At 36.5% G+C, this 18,494-nt stretch overlaps 1 non-coding gene across 1 annotated transcript; it reads left to right on the top strand.

Moving 5' to 3' along the window:
• The first annotated feature begins 13,336 nt into the window (after positions 1–13,336).
• On the top strand, positions 13,337–13,443 carry LOC130019474 (U6 spliceosomal RNA). Its single transcript, XR_008791802.1, has one exon. It is a non-coding gene; the product is annotated as a U6 spliceosomal RNA (small nuclear RNA).
• The last annotated feature ends 5,051 nt before the right edge of the window (positions 13,444–18,494 follow it).

Here is an 18,494-nt window from a genome sequence, read left to right as displayed (position 1 = left end):
TTCATACCAAAATTTTAAAAAAATTGAAAACAGAATCAAAGTCTTGATATATGAAAGTCCTTGGAGCATTAAATATACTTGACATATTCTAGTGAAAAAAACAGGATGAATATTTTTCAAAGCATTTTATTTAAAATAAAATTAAGTATAAGTATGTATCATCTTGATTCAAGATTTAATTTAAAGATGGGAAAGCATTTTCCACTTTTCTATATTACAATAAGTTCTGAGTTTTCTTAGTGAGTGGATATTGATAGGCTTATCTCAAAAACTGGGACATTTTAAATAATGGGGATAATGGGGAAAAAGTTTTGGCCTCCCCTTAATGTGTTTGTCTCTTATTATTTTTCTGTATATTGATTTGTATATTGAGTGACGATTATATTTAAGATTCTGTGTCTGAGACTAGATAACAGAATTCAATCTCTTAAATCTGTATAATAATATAGTGATATTCTGGCCTCTGCTCTTTCTCCTTTGGAGTATTTTGATGCCCCAGGATGTCTAAGTATTTTGCTTTTTTCTTTAAAATGTTTTATTGATAGCAATCTTATTATTAATCAGTGCCTAAATGATTTGTCAAATATCTGTGTTTTATAAATGTGTATCCCATAATTATAAAATGTCTGAAAATGGTTAATATAATCTTCATCTCACAATAGAATACTGGAGGTTGGAATTAAGAAAAAAGACACTATCACCAAATTATGAAAAGATAGAATCGTGATTCTAATCTTATGCAGTTCAATTTCAAGGCCTAAGTTTCTCCTACTTAATCACATCATAATTTAAAGTTCCAATTTAACTAAAATGGAACTAACATAAGATAAAACTTGGAATCCAAAGTTTTTTTTAATTACACTGTTTATCCATATTACTCCAAAGATTTTCTACTTAAGACCTGAATTTAATTAATCATATCTATCAGCAAACATGCTGCTACTATACACACGGTTACTATAGTTATAATTAACATATCTCTTCTGTAGAGTAGAAGACATTTCCATTTGAAAAAGACATCCACTAAACAGTTTATTAATTTTGTCAGTCAGATATTTAGCCACCAGTCTATCCTGTCATTTTGTTTTATTTATAGTATGACAGAAAGGACAGTGGGGCTGCGGGGTAGCTTCTTATATTTTGGAATTCTGTTCTGTGCACACCTTTTCCCCACTGCCATTTTGGAGAAAAAAGGGGACCTTTGACAATAGTTATGGTGGCAGATGGGATTTTTTTGCTGTACCAGCTAAGTAATACATAAAGTACATGTTAAAATTTTACGGTGACAGGCAATAAAGAACATATTCCTAAAACTCCTTCTGTTTCATTATGAGAACATTTTTAAAAATATGGATAAACATAATAATCATAGAAACATCTATATTTCCAATAAAGTAAATGAAAATATCACACCAGAATAAAAAGTAGAAAAATATAGCAAGCCAAGTAATTATCAATACTTTCAGCCAGAAAGCTGTTTAATTTTTTTTTCTATTAACCCAACAATTGCTTAGGATTCATTCTCTGTAAAAGTCACTGTGTAACACACTGTGAAAAGTAAGGCTCTGGCTGTGATACAGATTCCTCTCAGGGGAGTACAGAGTTTACACTCCAGGATAGAACTTGAATACATAATATTACATAACAGGCTGTGGGATGCATACAACAGAAGTGCATCTATCACAGGAGCATCTTGAAAATGAATTGAGAAGCATATTTTTAAGTAGCATTAGACGATGAATAGAATATTTGATTGCTAGAAGAATATGTAGCTGGAAAAAGTGCAAAATAGCATTCAGATATGAATTAAATGGTGGGTGGACAATTGAGAGAAGATGCATGATAAGAGAGGATAGAAGATGAAAATTGAAGGGATAAGTTTTTCTTACTACAGATTAATATGAATGTCAGATTAATGTATTTCTTATTAATAATTAATAGGTACAAGAGGTTTTCTATTAGGAAGCCTAATTAATTTTGTATTTGAAAAATAGCACTAATAACTAGCTAAGCAGTGCAGCACTTGAATCAAGAAGAGAGACTCAGGGTTACTTTGCTTCGAAACATACATTTACTTCTGTCAGTGTATGTGTAGCTAAGTATTTTGTGAAACATACATTTTGCCCTTTCTGTTTTATAAAACTTAAGTATTGTCATTTCTATATCACAGTGATATTGTGAGAATTAAATGTGATACACCAAATAATAATTAACATAGGGTGACACAGGAAAAACTTGAAAAAAGTGGTTGCAATTGATAATTTCCCGATTTTTCTAAGTTTTCTAACTACATTTAGATAACATAAATAAGGGATACTTAAAGTAGATTTGGAGCATGGGAAGCCATTTATGATGAATCAGTTTTCTTAAAAGAAAGTCAAGCAAGGGTCTTTGTAATGGGTGAATGGGTCATGGTTAAAATAGTCTTGACTGCTTAGAAAAGTCACAGTGGTTAGAACACGTACAACCAGAATATCCAGAAAGAGTAAAGATTAGACACAATATTTCTGATGGTGGAGAAAAAAACAAGATACCAATTTGTAGAATGCATTTAAATGTGTATTCATCATAAGATTATTTTGACTAATAGTGACAAAACCCCACCATTTGCATATTAGACAATAGCCGGTAGCTTGAAATTTTTTATTTAATAGAAAACACCTCACCTAAGTAGTTCAAGAAAATATTTTAACTAAAATGTTATTTATTTATTTAATTGTTGAATTAACATTATTTTTCTTTAAAAATAGTGATAAATGACTAAGAATTAGGGGAGGAAATAATAAAATGAAATGCAAAATAGGGACTTTAAGATAATGTGATTTCAAAGTAGTAATTCATATTAAAACAAAAGGAAGAGACAAAGCTATGAAGTTAAGAAGACAGCATAAAATTGCATTCATTTGTAAGATTGTGCTGTGCTTTGACATTTTCAATACCAAATTATATAATTTATTTAATATGCTCCCTACCAGAGCACTGAGAACGAGGTGTATCCATGTTGGAGTTTGAGAAGATCCATTAAGTGCATTCCTTGTCCCTGTCAGAGTTTGGCATATAATATGAGAACACAGAAATGAGAAAATTTGCTTATTCATTTGCTTAGCAAATTTCTACCTAATCCATACTCACCACTTTTTGGTCACTGTCCCTGTCCTCCCATTTTTTATCGATTTGCTTGAGCAGGCCCAGTAACATTGTGAGACTTGTTGTTAATGTGTCTGGCATATCAAATATGTCATGGGTAGCTTGCCCGGCTTTGCCATGTGGGCGAGATACTCTCGGTAGCTTGCCAGGGTCTCCGAGAGGGGCGGAGGAATCGAGCTCGGGTCGGCCCAGTGGCTGTGTGCAAGGAGAATGCCCTACCTGCTTTCCAATCCTCCAGCCCCGACCTTTTGGTAGGCGTGTCTATTCCTAAGCAATTCTCTAGAGCCTGGGGAATTCCACCTGCAATCTTTGGCAAACATGCCTGGTGGTTCAACACAAGGATCTGAGGATGCATGCTGCTAGATCCCAGCAATGTGAGGGGTAATCTGTTTCACCTTGGTGGTTTTTGGGGCCTCCACATCTCACCTGGAAATGGCTGGGGACCATGTGGTAATGGGGATTGAATCCACATTAGTTATGTGCGCTATCTCAAGAACCTCACACCATACTTGCCACTTTTAAAGACACTGGTGATCAGCAATGCATAACACAATATCTCTGTTCTTACAGAACTTAGAGCCTACAAAAAATAACTGATGTCAGATATGCCAGTTAAAACCTGTGTATACCACTATATTAGGAAACCATGACTAAAAGCCAGTTCCAACCACTGGCTGATTCAGTCCTCAGCATTTGTGTACTGTTGGAGACTGTAGAACATAGAAGTCATGACTGGTCAATAACCTAGTTTTTTCTGCTTAACATGTGACTTCCTTAAAAAACTCATGTCGGCTTTGCAGAAACTGTCTCAAGTGTACATTATGATTAAATTACCCAACTTGCCCACTCCTGCAACTTGATTTCTTTTAGAAGAAAAATCTGTGGTTTATCTTCAAATTCTATTAACAGTATCTCTTTTCTAGAGAACAATCATAGATCTTAAATAAAGATAAAAGGATTTACTGATATAAGCAAGATAGTGTTTTGATGAATGTATCTCTAGATCTAGGAAAAAAGAGCTTACTCTTTTTTTTTTAATAATTTATTTCTTTATTGAATCACTGTGGGAAAAGTTACAGAACTTTCAGGTTTAGGTCTCAGTCATGTAAATATCAAACACATTTCCGTTTACCAATGCTTATTTTTAACCGCGAACCCCAATAGAACCCCACCTCCAACCCCTCCCAATTCCTGTGAGGCAGATGAGTTCTAGTTAATACTCTATCTACTTTGACTAGATACATTGTTTCGATAGAAGATGCACCATTATTGTTTAGAGTTTACGACCCCCCCCCCTCAATCAGACATGCTGAAACAGCGTTGTGAAATGATTTGCTTTCTACAGCTGGGTTTAAGAATAAAATGATGTCGTGTGGCCACGGTTTTGGATTTCTGCTATTTTACTTATAACCCTGGAAGTATTTCTATTAAAAGTTAAATAGTTAAGAGATTGGTTTCTGTGCTCTGGAGTCGTGGCGGTGCCGGAGAGCTGCTCTTGGCGGGCAGCTGGTGACCTTGGTCGGGCGTGAAGGACGGCCCATTACGCCCCCCTTCCCATGAGGTCCCTGCCGCCCCCACCCCCGGCTCAAACCTGCTGTCCACAAGGCTCCCGTGCGGCCGCCATCTTTCTTTCCAGAGAGGCCAGGGCGAATGGGGCAACACCCTTTCCCCTCCGGGCAGGCATGCTGGCGCGGTTTAACACATAGTCCATTTGCTTTTCTGCTCCAAGCGGGTGGCCTTCTGTGCTAAGTCCTTGTGCTTCTGGGGCCGAAGAGCTTACTCTTTACATGTGAAACATACTAAAAATATGATAAAAAAGTAAAAATATGATAAAAATCAATCTGTACTTATCTACATAAAATTGGGCACAATGAACAAATTTAGGGAAACCTTTTATGAGTAGAGAAAACACAGTTATCTTGAGATTATTAAAATAATTTTAACTCCAGACTCACCAACCAAATAGGATTCTTTTTGAACAAGGAGTGAGAATTGAGGAGAGATGACTGTGGTACTCTAGTTTGAATCTGTCACTGTCACTGGCACTGTCCTCCCATTGTTCATCGTTTTCCTAGAGCAAGCCAAGTAACGTCTCCATTTTGAGACTTGTTATTGAGTTTGGCATATCGAATATATCCCGGGTATCTTGTCAGGCTTTGCTGTGCGGGTAAGATACTCATGGTAGCTTGCCGGGCTCTCCGAGAGGGGCAGAGGAATCGAATCCGGCTTGGCTGGGCTGGCTGCACGCAAGGCAAACACCCTACCGCTGTGCTATCACTCCAGCCCATAAAGCTTAAATCTGTATACATAGAAATATGATATCAGGCATCATCATCATCATCGTCATCATCATCATCACATTAAGGTGGTCTAGTGTGCTGATTTACTGAAGTGTTATGTGTTTTGGTGGTTGTTTTTGTTTTGTTTGTTTATTTTGACCAATATGTGCTTTGTTCATACTGCATTACTCCCTTTTAGGTTCTCAAAGGGTGGCTAGACTCTTAGGACTCTCTTTAGCAGAGGATTAAAAAAGCTGAAAGTAGAAATAGCCTGCAGAAGTCTTTACCTGTTTCCCAGTAAAAATGTGCTTCTTGAGATATTAAAAAAAAAAAGAAAAGAAATGTGATATCAGGGAAAGAAGTCTTTATTTACAGATATATCAGGTATCATCTTTACCATTTCAAAAATAACTTAAGTTCAGAATTATTAATCTCTTTTTTTTATAAGAAGTAAATTTTGGAACTTAGAATCTCACCTTTTACATCCAAATACATCCATAAGAACCACAATGAATACATTTAAACACTTTTTATATGTCAGCATAATTTTTTTCTAGAGAAAAAAATCAACATATATTCCCCTATAATATTTTAATAGAGGACCAGAGAGTTTATAGATTTAGGCACTTGCCTTGCCTATTGTCAACCTTGGTATGGGTTTCCCAAGCACAGTTAGGAGAGATCCCTAAGAATTTGGCCAGGAATAGGGCCTGAAAACCTCATCATGTGGCCTAAACTCTCTCCATCTCCCCAAAAGTATTACAATCAAATTTGGGACTCAGATATTGGAGGTTGTTATATCAATATACTAATATCAATATAGTATTGATGAAGATACCAGGAGAACCATAAGATAAGTATTTTTGCCAAATGTGGGTTCATATAAATCATAGATAATTTCCCAAAGAACATGATAACAGAGCTGAATTAGCAAATAAATAAATAAATAAACTCGGTACAGTGAGTAGGGCATTTGCCTTGCATGTGGCTGACCTGGGTTTGATCCCTGGCATCCCATATGATCCCCTGAGGACCATTAGGAGTGATTCCTTAGTGCAGAGCTAGGGGTAGCCCCTGAACTTTGCTGGGTATGACCCCCCAAAAATAAAAATGAATAATGAAAGAGAGTAAGAACTAGCTATGAAAGGGTAGGAGATAAAATTTTAAAATGTCTGGATAAAATGGGCTAAAAGTCCTAAAAATAGGAAAAGGCACAAAAAAAGTTGAGAGTTACATATGGTTCCCCCCCAAAAAAAATGGGAGCATCTAGCGTAAAACAAGATGTAATAAAATATTGGAGTATAGTTTAGCATATAATGAGATTTATTTATGCCACTAATGTATGAAATGTGAAACAACAATGTAGATTCATCTAGGTGGGGAAAAAACATTGAAAAGATATATCTAATCTATCATCACTTTAGTAATGGTAATTTTATATCCATCACTTCTAAAATTTTGACTTGAGAAATTTTTATTCTATTTTACCAGGAAAAAAAAGTACATGAAAAGGCAAATTATATGCCTTTCTATATAATAGTTGAGGTCTACTAAATGATCCGAAGTTGTACAGTGAGTGTATTCACTGCCCAGCTTCACAGTTGTACTTCCATCATAATGTCTATAGGATGTTTTTTTTAATCATCAAAATGCAAATTTCTCTAGGATTCCAACAGATCCTGGGGGCCAGTTGGTGGGTATGACCCCTGCCTACTGGAAGATGGAGGATATGGGTGGAGGATGCTCAGCCCCGATCTGAGCAGGCTTGGAGATCTCAGCTCCAGGACCCACATGCCTTTGTTCCTCTGCCAGTACCTTCATGCGTGAGGAGAGTGGTCTCAGCATGGTTGTGGCTGGTTCCGGAAGTCTTCAGCTGCCGGAGCTCTGCTCTGGGTGGGGAGAAAAACTCAACCCACCGCTCTCCAAGGGGCCCCGGCAAGGACAGCCAGGCGCAGGGACAGGAGACTCCATCTTCCAGTAGGCAGGGGTCATACCAACCAACTGAACCCCAGCACCATGTAATCCCATCAACGGCCAAGGCCCAGAGACTATAAAACCCAGTTCCCAGAAGTAGCCATGCAACATCTTATTATCTCATTCTTACTTTGGACAACAGGCTGGAGCGATAGCACAGTGGTAGGGTGTTTGCCTTGCACGCAGCCAACATGGCCGACCCGAGTTCGATTCCTCTGCCCCCTCCAAGAGCCTGGCAAGCTACCGAGAGTATCTCGCCTGCATGGCAGAGACTGGAAAGCTACCCATGATGTACTCGATATGCAAAACACAGTAACAGCAAAGTCTCCAATGGAGACCGTTACTGGGCCCGTTTGAGCAAATTGATGAACAACGGGAGGACAGTGTGACAGTGACTTTGGACTGACTGTAGCCTGCCCACACAGCAGAGTCTGGCAAACTCCCCGGGGAGTACCCAATATGCCAAATACTAGTAACAATGATGGGTCTCATTCTCCTAACCCTGAAAGAGCCTTGAATATGGCACTTTTTTAAAATCTCAGAGATAGGATGAAGGAGACGTTACTGGTACCTGCTCGAGGCAATCGACGAACAATAGGATGATTGTGATCGTGATCTAACAGATCCTATTATTTTAACTTTGCTGGTATTTATAGCATAAATCAATTATTTTTTTTGGAGATAAAGTGAAAGACATAAAATATGACATGGAACACATGTTCCAATTTGTCAGAACTAAGTTTAAAATTTCTCAGGAAAGCAATTTGAACGATAATTACGCTCTGTATGTGAAGTTTTATAAATCAAACCATTTTGAGGCGAGAGGTCCTCAAAATGAAACCATATATTTTTCTTTTCAGGGCTAGAGTGATAGCACAGAGGTAGGGCATTTACCTTGCAAGCAGCCGGCCTGGCTGACCTGGGTTTGATTCCTCCACTTCTCTCAGAGAGCCCGGCAAGCTACTGAGAGTATCTCGCCCACACGGCAAAGCCTGGCAAGCTACCTGTGATGTATTCAATATGCCAAACACAACAAACAGTAACAACAAGTCTCACAATGGTGACGTTTCTGGACCCACTTGAGCAAATCGATGAACAATGGGAGGACAGTGCTAGTATAAAAACAGTGCTAGTATATTTTTTTCCAGGTCTTTTCAATTTTTTCTTATAGACCTATATAAGAAACTTGTTTCAACATGAATCTATATTTTTTCATGTCTTTTTGAATTTCAAAAATTTAAGTTGAGGCTTCATAGAAGTACATTACATATCTAACAATTTTAATAGAGCTGTAAGTGCAAATATATTTAAAAAAATAAGTACAGGTGCAGGGTGCTTCCTTTGCACACGACTGACCCAGGTCTGATCACCAGCACCCCTACGCATTCCCTGAGCACAGCCAGGGATGATGCCTGAGCTTAGAACCAGGAGGAAGAACTGACCACCATTAGGTGTGGCCCAAGTCAATACAAGACATGAAGTAATGTGGACATTTGCATTTTGTGAGATTCTATGTTGCTATTGAGTTGATGTATCAAAGAGAATTCAAAACCTCACAGATGATATGGCATGTGAAGCAAAATAAATATGACAGTGAAAGAAAATAAAATATTGTTTACTTAGCACAGGGGGTAGGGCGTTCGCCTTACAAGCGGCCAACATGGCCGACCCGAGTTGGATTCCTCCGCCCCTCTCGGAGAGCCCGGCAAGCTACCGAGAGTATTGGATATGCCAGACACAGTAACAACAAAGTCTCCAATGAAGACGTTACTGGGCTCGCTCGAGCAAATCGACGATCAACGGGAGGGCCTTTACCTTTTACCTTTTACCAAAACAAAGACCTGACCCTATTAAAATATTTTAAAATTTTGCTACATTAGAAAGAATCTATCACAAAGAATGAAGAAATCAGTGTTAAATATTTGCTCTAAATCAGTCATACTTATTTTTAGTGACACTGACAATATTAGCAATCCATACACTTGGTCTTCATTTTTTATTTTTTATTGATGGGATATTGTTATTTCACCATTACTTTGATAAGTGGAGTTCAGGAGGAGTTCATCCAGAGATACTATGTATTTTAGAAGAAGCAGAATTTGCCCTGGAAGTCACTAAGGAGTCTGCTTCACAGGGTGGATATGAACACACTTAGAACACTTTGGATTTTTCTAGTTCATGTTCTGCCCCCAGTTATCATATTTGTAGGAATTGCTAATCAGATTACAGAAAGATTACACATTCATTAACTTACATTTTATCTAAACTAAAGAGACAGCAGAATTCATGTTAAGAACTTCATTTTTTTTCTTTTTATTTTATGAGCCAGGTGAAGGGTGTGGTTTTGGTATTTTGATATATTGTGTTGCTCAGCAATATAAAATTGTTTCCAATATAGTTTGTATAAGTGAAGCGCAAAGGAAGTTCTTCCTTCCTTTCAAGGGGATACTTTCTATACAATTTGTTCTACAGATACCAACATTTCTGCAGACAAGAGGTCAGAAAGAATCTTAACAAAATGTATGTTAGTGAAAATCAGGAGGGAAAAGATATTACTTCTAAAAGGCACTTCAAGTTCTTCGGCATTAAACCCTGTCCTTTTTAATACAGTAGTTGCTTTATTTTATGGTAGCAAAGTGCAACTTGTCATTCTATCATTTTCAATTATTGTTCTTTTTATTGCTCTTTGAGGCCAGTAACTTTACAATCCATTCTAGCCTCATCTTTAATAAGCATTTACAGTTGAACAGACCTCTGTTCATTATTTCCAGGCTTCATAAGGGTCTAAGTTTCATATGACTTCCCTTATGCACCATAATGATGAGGCAACATATGAGAGTCGTTGTGATAATTTCTTTTTTTAATTATGTGCATGAGTCACTTTTGTTGTAAGGATGACAATTCCACCTTTAATTCGACTTACATATCACTTAGGAAATACTTAGAGCAATATAATTTTTATTACGAACTGCAGAATATTTTATGAAGTCCTAGAGAAACAACTCTTTCCACTTCTGGGAAGTGTCTCAGGTTCTTTGAAAAAACTATGGTTTAAGGTTTTTGTTTTGTTTTGTTCTTCCGTATTGTTTAAAGAATATTAAGATAGTGATGCTATAAATAAAAGTAAAAACTTAGATAAAAATATAATTGTACAAAAACACAGCTAAAACTCTAAAATGAAATCTTTCCCATTTTTACCACCTTCCAGTTCTATATTTCTTTGAGCAAGTAATTTAAGTAAAATAATAAAATTTAATTAACTGCACAATATCGTTATAATATACTTACGAATCATTTTTTATAGGACTTGTTTTCTTCCTGGTTCCAAGCAAAGAAGATATTTTTTCCTTAATCATAACAAAAAATGCTGTATAAATGCTATAAAACATGGCATAGGTTTGTAGAAACTGCTGATGTTTTATATATATATATTTATATATATATACACACACACATATATTTATTGAAGAGAACAAACCTCTTCCAAATTGTTTGGCAAGATGCTTCTATTTGGACTGTGGAAAACCAATTCATGGCTGCATTTCTGGAGAGTGTATAAAACTAACATTGCTATGTAGTTTCACTGACAGAGGTGCACTCATGGAAAGAAAGATGGATGGGATGTCAGTTTTCTCTATCATGGGATCTCCATTTAGTGACCCAGATGAGGACTGAGAGAACTTGTCACACAAGCATGACAGGGCCAGATACGGCTTTAAATGGAGCTCCAAATCTCATATAGATTTGAAGTTGCTGCTAGAGCACAAAATTTGTCATAAAAGACTTGTCAGTGTAGAGTTCATTAAGGTAAAGGATGATAGTGCTTTATCTGGACACAATTGAGCTCTCCTCTGGCGGCTGGATCTTCAGTCACAAGAGATTAGTGTTTTGCTTTGTTTCTTGGAAGACTTCTCCAAATGATTTCATTAAGATTTTCCTTGTTCTTTATTTTTAACTAAAAAGCTTATCACAACAACCCCCCCCCCCCACACACACACACATTTACTCCTTTTCTCCTTTGTTAAATTTGGAGGTGTGTTTGTGATGTCAATTCACAGGCACTTGGGACTTGACTGAGTCTTGAGGTGAGGTGTTAAACCTTGCAGGGCAGAATTGCAGCACTTAAGGTGAAAGACAAGGCTTTTAATCACTTGCACTGTGACTGCCACACTAGAAATTTCATGGCTGCCACTGAATTTTCTTTTGCTCAAGTTTCAGAGATCAATAGTTTCTCAAAAATACCAACCTGCCCAGGATTTAACTGAAATTCCAAAGTTAAAAAGTCACAAAAAATTTTATTCCAATTGCAAAAAGGTTTCTAAGAAGTTAAGATTACAATTTTAAAATGTACTATTTTGATAGCAATTTAGTACTGCGAATTTCAGCTTAATTCTTATTCATTATCCCCTTTGATGCAGTTAAATTTCTTTTCCTTCCCTCCTCCCTCCCTTTCCTCTTTCCTCCTTCCCTCCCTCCTTCCCTCCCTCCCTCCTTCCCTCCCTCCCTCCCTCTGTCTCTCCCTCCTGTCCCTCCCTCCCTCCCTCCCTCCCTCTCTTCCTTCATTCCTCCCTCCCTCCCACCTTCCCTCCCTTCCTCCCTTCCTCTCTCTTTCTTTCTTTCTTTCTTTCTTTCTTTCTTTCTTTCTTTCTTTCTTTCTTTCCTTCCTTCCTTCCTTCCTTCCTTCCTTCCTTCCTTCCTTCCTTCCTTCCTTCCTTCCTTTCCTTTCCGCCTTTCTTCTTTCTTTCTCTTTACTTCTCTCTTCTCTCTCTGGTTCTGTTTCCTTTCTCTTTCTCCCTGACTTTCTCTTTCTATCTCTCCTTATGTCAGTCTTTGTCTTTCATTTTATTTTTCTTTTTCATTCTTTCTCTCCTTCCTTCCTCCCTTTCTCCCCTCCCTTCCTTCCTCCCTTTCTCCCCTCCCTTCCTTCCCTCCCTCCTTCCCTCCCTCATTCCCTCCCTCCTTCCTTCCCTCCTTCCTTCCCTCCTTCCTTCCCTCTTTCCTTCCCTCCTTCCTTCCCTCTTTCCTTCCTTCCCTCTTTGCTTCCCTCCCTCCCTCCCTCCCTCCCTCCCTCCCTTCCTTCCTTCCTTCCTTCCTTCCTTCCTTCCTTCCTTCCTTCCTTCCCTTTCCTTCCAGAAATCCATAAATATATCTGGGACAGGACTAATTTTACAAAAGAGTAACAAGTGAAACATAAGTAGGAAATAATATGTTTAATAAAGGCATTAAGGCATTTGCTATGCACCCTGCTCAACCCCAGGCACTACATATGGTTGGTTGCTCAAGCTTTTCCAAGGGTGACCCTGAGCACAGTTGACAGTGGTTGTGGCCTAAAACGAGAGAGAGAGAGAGAGAGAGAGAGAGTGTTTTGCAGTTTAATTATTCTCAGTTTTATGTGTTTTTCCATAAAGGTGATCAAGTAATAAATGCTCTGTCATAAACCTGATTATCCTTCTTTTATCCTTATTCTTCTTCAGATCTGAAGGATTTTATCCTGCTACTATAAATTCTGCCTCATGTTAGCCTTTACTTCATTCTTCTCCAGACATTGCTTCTTCCATGCAGACCCAGAATTCAATAAATAATATCTGTAGAGGAAGACGGGTCTAGAAATTTGACACCAACTCAAGACATCTTGAAAGGTCACATTATCGTTAGAATTCTACATTGGCCCCACTAGTATTCTTACATGTTCCTTGTAGTACAATTTCTCCCTTTGCAACTTCTATCCTGATATTTTCCTTTCTGTGCATAATTTGAACCCAGGAGTTCTCCACAATCTTCTTCCTACATTCTTATTTTTTCTCAGAAACTGTTTTCCAAGAAATTTCACTAGTGCTATGACATCCAGAGTGTATTGTGGGTTAAATAAACCCCACAATATTTAACCCTTTAACTATTTTTCTTCCAGTTGTATATACATTAGAAATAACTTTATTGTGCTCGCTTCAGCAGCACATGTACTAAAATTGGAACAGTACAGGGAAGATTAGCATGGCCACTGTGCAAGGATTACACACAAATACATAAAGTGTTTCATATTTTTATATTTGTGGTAGAGAATATGCACTGGTGGAGGGATGGGTGTTTGATCAGTGTGTTATTATAACCCAAACATGAAAGCTTGTAACTATCTCACAGTGATTCAATAAAATTAAAAAAAAAGAAATAACTTATTTAGATCCTCTTATTGAAAATCACAATTAGAAAAGGTCAACTGTTCATGAAGGCAAATAATTATTGCTGTATGTCATTTTGAGAATTAATATTGAGCTATAATCATAACAATGTTGATCTATAAAGTAATCAAATAATATGTATATTTAAAAACACCTAGTAGTCTCACTAGGTAGACAGAATAACAATACCCGTTTGTTTTAAAATTATGGATTTGAGTCTCCGCTTCTGTGTGAGTCTCCCAATGAAATGGTTTATTCTCTCTAAGATCAATTACTAAATGTTTATTAAGTCATTATATTGTTCATGTTGTTCGTTCCATTGTGATGCATCATTATTTCTGTGCAAAAAACTATCAAAAATTAAAGATGCTTAAGATAACATATAATTTAACTTAGTTTCACGTGTCAGAAATATATAGTAGTCTATTCAAGCTGTATTTTGAATGCATTCAAAATACAAGGCTGGTGGCTTTCTCAGTTGATAGCTTCACTATGGAAAGATATTCTATAGTCTACCTACAGTTAGCGAATTCTTTGCAGAGATAAAATGCACTTGTCAATTGTTTTAACCACACATACACACACACACTCGCACACACATTCATACACGATTAATGAGAGAGAGAGAGAGAGAGAGAGAGAGAGAGAGAGAGAGAATGAAAGTGACAAAGCCAGAGAGATTTAGAGCGTGTAGGGCACATCCCTTGCATAGGGATGTCTCAGGTTCCATTCCTGGTACAACATATGGTGAACCACGTACTGCCAGGAGTGGTGCCTGAAAAGAGTCAGACAGAGAAATCCCTGAGGACCACTAGGTGTATTGTCACCATAAATAATAATAACACTGTAGCACTGTCCTCCCGTTGTTCATCGATTTGCTTGAGCGGGCACCAGTAAAGTCTCCATTCTGAGACTTGTTGTTACTCTTTTTGAAATATCGAATATGTCATGGAGAGCTTGCCAGGCTTTGCTGTGTGGGCAGAATACTCTCAATAGCTTGCTGGGCTCTCCAAGAGGGGTGGAGGAATCGAACCCGGGTTGGCCATGTGCAAGGCAAAAGCTCTACCCGCTGTGCTATTGCTCTGGCCCATAAATAATAATAATAATAATAATTATGATAATAATCATAATGATAATAATAATAATAATGTGAGAGAAATAATGACAAATACAGATTGAGAAAGATGTTTCCCTTCTAGACTATGACATTACAGTCTTCAATAAATAAGCTCACTTTAATAGAGATGGTGGAAAGAGCTCAAAAGGGTAGATACATTCCTTTGTCGTACCAGGCACTAAGTTTGTTGGCAAGCACTTCATGGACTCCCGTGAATGACTAATTAAAGTTTGGTGACCAAAGGCTCTGATGATATATGATATTAATTTTTCATATGTTTAAGTAGCATCTATATATCACTCCTGGTAAATCATGTGCTCGCATTGTTTTGTTCATTTTTGGATGAGCTTATTCTTTTATTACAGTTGAGTTGCATTTTTTTCATATTTGTATACACACTTATTTTTTCATTAAAATATAGTGTACAGTGATAAATGTTTAATTTCTATGAAGTTCATTTTATTAAGTATGACTCATGCTTTTGTTACTGTATTTAAAAATCACCAAACCCATGGTCACTGTGATTAGTGCTGTGTTATCTTCTAGATTTATTTTGGTATTTTACATTTATTCTATAAACCATATAAGTCAATTCCTATGAAAATTCAGTATTTGTTTCTGAACTAGATTTAAGGATCAGATTTATTTTTGTATTTGTATTTTCAGTCATTATGTTATATAAAATATTAATTAAGTTTAGTGAATATCCATCAGCTATTTTATGCAATGCAGTAATGGAGAAAATAAATTTTAGTTTATATAGATTTTCTTGAGTATGATGAAAGTATGGTAAATAGAATGGTTAATTAATGGCTATAGAAAAAAGGTAATTTCTATTGCAAGTTGATAAATGAATACATTTCTGCTCATATTAATTGTGGAAACTTTCTTCTGTGAATGAAGTAAAATATTTTACTAAGGGAATTTACAGATATAGGAATGGAGAGAGGGGAGAGAGAGAGAGAGAGAGAGTCAGAGAGAGAGACAGACAGAGACAGAGACAGTGACAGAGACAGAAAAAGACTCAGTCACGTGAGAATACAAGTTTCTCCAGAGAAAGAAACTGAACATTTTTTAAATCAATGAAAGCTATAACAAAATTTTATAGTTAATGCAATATTAAAATTATGATTATTGGTTGCCTTGTTTTCATGACATATTTGGTCAATATTTATTTAAGATCACTTTAATTTGTTTGTTTTGTGGTTACACTCAGCGATGTTCAAGGCTTATTCCAAGCTCTGGGCTCAGGAATCACTCAATGAAAGCTCAGGGGACCATATGGGGTACCAGGGATCAGATACATATACAGCCACATACAAAGCAAATTCTCTTTCACCCTACCTGCTTGTTATAATTCCAGCCCAGTACTTATTAGGATCTTATCTTCTATAAGAAAATAGAAGGTGATAGAATTAATACAAAACAACTAATACAACAGAAAACAGTTGGTTTTCTCATTCAGTTTTATGTTAGCAAAGAAATTGATTAAAAAGTCAGTGTATCAATAGACTTTGTCATCATAGTTAATAATATTTTGGTTTTTTTTTCTTAAATTGAAACTTGTTTAGGAAGCTGTGATGTGGTAGAAAGAATACAGACATTTCCAGAGTGGAAGTAGGCAAGGAAAGAAACAGAGACAGGCAAGACAAATCATTATTCAAAGGCTTGAAGAGCAAGCCTACTAATATTTATTATATTACTCAAGATATACTGGATAAATGCAACTTAATTATAAAAAGCTTGTCTTATATATCTTAGGCATTAAAGTAAAATGCATCTTAGTTAAATGTCAAAACCTTTTATTTTATCTAAATTTATTAATTTTTGTATTGAGTCACAGTTACAAAGCTTTCCATGCTTATATTTCATTCATACAATGTTCTAACACCCATCCCTCCACCAGTGTAAATTTCCACCATCAATGACCCCATTTCCCTTCTATCACCCTCCACCTTCAGCCTGCTTAAGGTGGAAGGTGATAGAAGGGTAGGGAATTTTTCTTCTACTTTTCTCTCTCCTTTTGGGCATTATTGCTTACCATACATACACTGAGAAGCGTTGTACCTTTACCTATTTTCAGCATGCAGTTCTTATCCAGAGTCATCTTTTCCACATTGCCATAGTGGTCTTCCTCTATCCTGCTGTCTTCTTCCCATACCTCTGGATCAAATTATTCTTTGATTTCTTTATTGGATCAAATTAGTCTTTAATTTCATTGTTCCCTCATAGATATCTATTCTATTATATATTGCATGTTATATAGGAAAAATCAGTGCTGATTCCAACTCCAAGATGTTGGCAAATATATTTTAGTACTGCTCTATTTTGGAAGGCTAATAGATGCTCCTTTAACACTTATATGATTTTCAAATGATGTATGGTCTTTCTGAAAGTGTTACTTAAAGACATATGTTCATGAGATTCTTATAATGTAGCATATAAGCAAAAAAGGCAACTATATATATGATTAAGTAATTTTTTTCACATTCATGGTTGAAAGGTGGTCAAAACAGTCCCTACAATTATGACACAAGGAATTCAGCAACATAGCTACATCAGAATATATTAGATGGGTGATTAAAAAATAAAATAAAATAAACATTGATTACTGTAGTCCCCAAATAAAAAGTCTTCAGTGCTAATATGTGCTTTTCCATTTTTTACCAAATTATTTACGAAGCCAAGTTTTAGTTACGTTATATTATTAATAATCATTACTAAAAGGAGCTGAGAATATCCACCAAGAGAAGTTAAAGTTTTATTCCAAAAATTAAAAAATATTAAAATCTGTAGTTTTTAAAAAGTGCAAAATTTAGTGATCCTTTGTAAACCTTAATTGCTTTAATTTGAATTTAACACTTTCCTTGGTGTCCTCATTCCTGCTAAAGTCTCTCAGGAGCTGAAATATATCATAATTAACAGTCTCATTCATGCATTTCATGTGTTTTCATTGTGTGAATAAAATCCTAAACTTTCTAATTAGATTAATACAGCTTTTCAAGGGGTGGATTTGAAATGACGCCTCTATATGAGATGGCATTATAATTCCTAATAATGTCAGCCATAATCACCGTACTACTCAGTACCACCATGTTACTTGTTTTAGTAACATCAAATAGTCTAACTTTTTTAAAAAAAAATTCCACAGGAAAACATTTATATTTTTACTGCCAACCATATCATACTCTGTATTTGAAATATCACTTTTCTAGGACTAATGCCTGCATGCCATCATCATCTTATGTCCTTGTTCCTAATCAGCATTTCCCAGTGATATCCACATGGCACTCAAAGCTGCCTGTAAGTCTTTCTAGAAGGCACATAATTAGGCACAAAAATAACAAATTTCTAGTGAAAATTCAAATTAGCTATGTTTCTGATGCATATTCTCCCAAGAACAAACTCTACATATAAGTGAAACTGCTTCAGTTTCGACTTAATGATTAACTTTCTGTGCTAAGCATGTAGGGCGTTTGCCTTGCAAGCGGCCAACATGGCTGACCCGAGTTCGATTCCTCCGCCCCTCTCAGAGAGCCCGGCAAGCTACTGAGAGTATCTCATCCGCATGGCAAAGCCTGGCAAGCTACCCGTGACATATTCAATATGCCAAACACAGTAACAGTTGTCACAGTGGAGATGTTCTGGGCCCACTTGAGCAAATCGATGAACAACGGGAGGACAGTGATAGTGACAGTGATGAACTTTCTATTATTGGTAGATAGGAGATCGTTAGGCAAAAAGATGCCAGGGATCCACCTGGGTTTCCTGATTTAGTCTTCAAATCTATGTTTAATTGAA

The sequence above is a fragment of the Sorex fumeus genome, unplaced genomic scaffold (genome assembly GCF_029834395.1).
Source record: "Sorex fumeus unplaced genomic scaffold, SorFum_2.1 ptg000008l, whole genome shotgun sequence".
In the NCBI taxonomy this organism is placed as follows: Eukaryota; Metazoa; Chordata; class Mammalia; order Eulipotyphla; family Soricidae; genus Sorex; species Sorex fumeus.
Note: the sequence above shows the minus strand (reverse complement) of the source record. Positions and strands in the feature narration are given on the sequence as shown.